At 54.7% G+C, this 2,889-nt stretch overlaps 1 protein-coding gene across 1 annotated transcript in view; it reads right to left on the reverse strand.

The window, feature by feature from the left end:
- Positions 1-2,889, reverse strand: part of LOC113217961 (serine/threonine-protein phosphatase with EF-hands 2) — a gene marked incomplete at its 3' end in the record, with an annotated part of 51,533 nt that overhangs the window by 47,738 nt on the left and 906 nt on the right. The window lies entirely within an intron of this gene.

Here is a 2,889-nt window from a genome sequence, read left to right on the forward strand (position 1 = left end):
TCTCTCTCTCTCTCTCTCTCTCTCTCTCTCTCTCTCTCTCTCTCTCTCTCTCTCTTTCATCCCCCTTTCTCTTGCGCATCAGGTCCGCTATTCGCTCCTTTTGCCCACTGATTCCAACCCCTCTACCGCTCTTTTTTTTTGAAAAGCATATATGCATATATACCAAAAACAAAAAAAAAGGAGGAGTAATTGAAACAGTATAAACTAAGGGAAGTAAAACGTTCCTAAGGCCATGTCAAAAATAAAATATGCAAACGGCGGCTGGTGAGAAAACGTGTTAAGCTGTAGTTACCGCTTGTCAGAATTGGGCCAATTTCAAAGTAATTGAGCTGCTGCTGGGTTACTTCCAGCGCGCCTGAAAACTGAAACAGGGCTGAAACTGAAACCAACACCATTACCGTCGGGAATGTGTTGCTTGCATGAGACTTGTCAGGACTATTAAAGTCCGCCCTTTGTGCCGGGCACAGTAGGGCGGATGGAGTTGGCAAAGTACAGAGGCGTCGGGGGGCCAAACGCGTTCTCTATAGTGTACAAGAAAACGCATAGGAAATTGCCCGCTCAGTTCTGCGAGAAAATTGTCCTTAAAATATAATAAAATCCGAGAAAGTCGGGGTACAGTTTATGGAAGAACATCCGATTTGAGGCTATGTTCGTTCATGTTCACATTCACACGTGCTTATTGCTTAGAACGCAACAGAGAGTCGTTATCAGAGAGGCCTTTCCAGGGAATTTCAGTTCTTACTGGTTGATTTATAAATTGAACCGTTGAACCTTCGCTATATATTGGCTCACACACATCGACCCGTAGACTGACGCACACCAAACTTCGCTGGAGACTATTTTTTCCCTGCCAACCACCGGCGCCAAAGTTAGGGAACGACGCACACTCTTCATGACATATGTGTGCCCGCGTAACCCGACTCTAATCAGGCCTCCCAACTTTCTGATCAGAACACACAAGAAAGAACATTTTTTTCCGCCTCCCCAACTGCTTCTGCTGCCCTTGTTGCTGGACCTCCCAATGACCCCCTTCCCCACGTCTCTCTCTCTCTCTCTCTCTCTCTCTCTCTCTCTCTCTCTCTCTCTCTCTCTCCCTCTCTCTCTGGCTCACACGGCTGCAATTCTTGGGGCACCATCGGCACCCCCCATGCGGAGGCCTCGGTGTTTCAAGCTAAGTAAAAGTTTGCGATTTGTCGCGTCCTCTCTCCCTCGCTGTCTTTTCCTCTCTCTCGAGCTCTCGAGGCAGGCATTCTTCCACAACGTTTCCCACGTTCTGATCGAAGCACGCCGCGCGCGATATCTTTCTTGGGGATCTATTTGCGCAAACTCGCCCAGCCCGTCACAAACAACGATCCAGGCGTGAAAAAGAGGTGAAATGTTTTTGTGATTAGTGCCATATTTGGGGTCGTTCCCATACTGTGGGCCGTTAAAATATAACACACAAATATGACGCAAAATCCTAACAGGATTACCCTTATAGTCCACATAGGCAACATTATATTTGTATCCCAAGGTACAATTATCATTGGGGCCGTGTGGACTCCAAAGGTGATCCTGATAATTTTGGGACTCCGATCCATAGAGGTCACGTAGTGAGGAAAGGGCCCCACACGATCAAATAAGGAAGTCGTCGGGAACCTCCCCGTCGTGCACCTGAGAGCCGCAACGCGGCGACGTCGCAGGAGGAGATGGATCTCCTGTCCAGTACGACCCGCAGCCCGCGCGCCTCGCTTGATACATCGCGTCCCGAGCTCGTCCCGAACGCTGCCCCCGCCGCCCCCCAGCCGCGCCAGCCGCGCGACGCTGACCACAGACCGTCAAGTTCTGCGCGCGCGACATTGTCTGACCCCCGTATAACTTCCGGCCGTGAGGGAGCACGGCCCGTCCAGCTGACCTCTCTGGTCCCCTGTGGTCCCCGCTGGTCCAGCGCGGCCCCCGCGGCCTCGGGATGCTGCGGTCGTGGGCGGGATCAAACAGTTTGATTGCGGGCGCACGCCCCCGAGGGGGCAGCTCGCCGCCGCCGCGGCCCCTCCTCGGGGGCGGCGCTGGGGGCGGCGCTGCTCACTCCTGGGCTGTACATCCGACGGTTGGTCCAGCAGGAATACAGGGGAATCGTCCGCAGAAAGTGCTACACGTCCGTTTTTGTTTCCTCGCAGTCATTTTGGGAGGACGGCGCCTGCGAGACTCGGGGTAGGCCGCCGCGCAGTACACGCATGCACTGCAGGCGAGATGTTGCCTACCTACCAGGCGCTACGACTGCATTCAGAGGCCTCCTGACTCCTGGCAGCGGCTCGTTTGTACTTTCTTCCGGACGGTCCCTGCTCCCAAGTCACCGACGCACGGTCGCACAGGGCAGTTTTATACAGAGTATGTATATGTAGCGGGGGGTTAGAGCGACAACAACAAACCCTCCCGGCCGCAGCGGGGCGGAGGGGCCGCCGCGCCGGGGGGGGTTCGACAGAGACGGAGTGGCACTCCCGGCGGCCGCGATGACGTAACGTGACGGCCAAGGCGTAATCCCCCTCCGCGGGGGCGCTCGCAGCGCAGCGCCGCGGGGCCTGGCGGAGCCCTCTTCATCTATTTCCATTTCATGTCACGTCGCACCCCCTAATTATTGTAATTTCGCGCGCGAAATGAAGCTACATTGCAAGAGAACCACCAGCACACCACCAGCCCATACGGCCATACTGCCGCTCGCTCGCTCTCTGCTGCTGCTCCATCTCTCGTCATCATCTTTTCACATTTTAAATAAAAACGCAACAGCATGGATTATTAGGGTTGAATAATGAAAGTAACCGGTAAAGCGGCGCCGTTTATATACATCTCTGCGATGCCAACAACATGGCGCGGCGGGCGGGTGCACGGCGCGCGACCACAGAGGGGAGGGGG

Source organism: Frankliniella occidentalis, unplaced genomic scaffold (genome assembly GCF_000697945.3).
Source record: "Frankliniella occidentalis isolate FOCC.00 unplaced genomic scaffold, Focc_3.1 Scaffold441, whole genome shotgun sequence".
In the NCBI taxonomy this organism is placed as follows: Eukaryota; Metazoa; Arthropoda; class Insecta; order Thysanoptera; family Thripidae; genus Frankliniella; species Frankliniella occidentalis.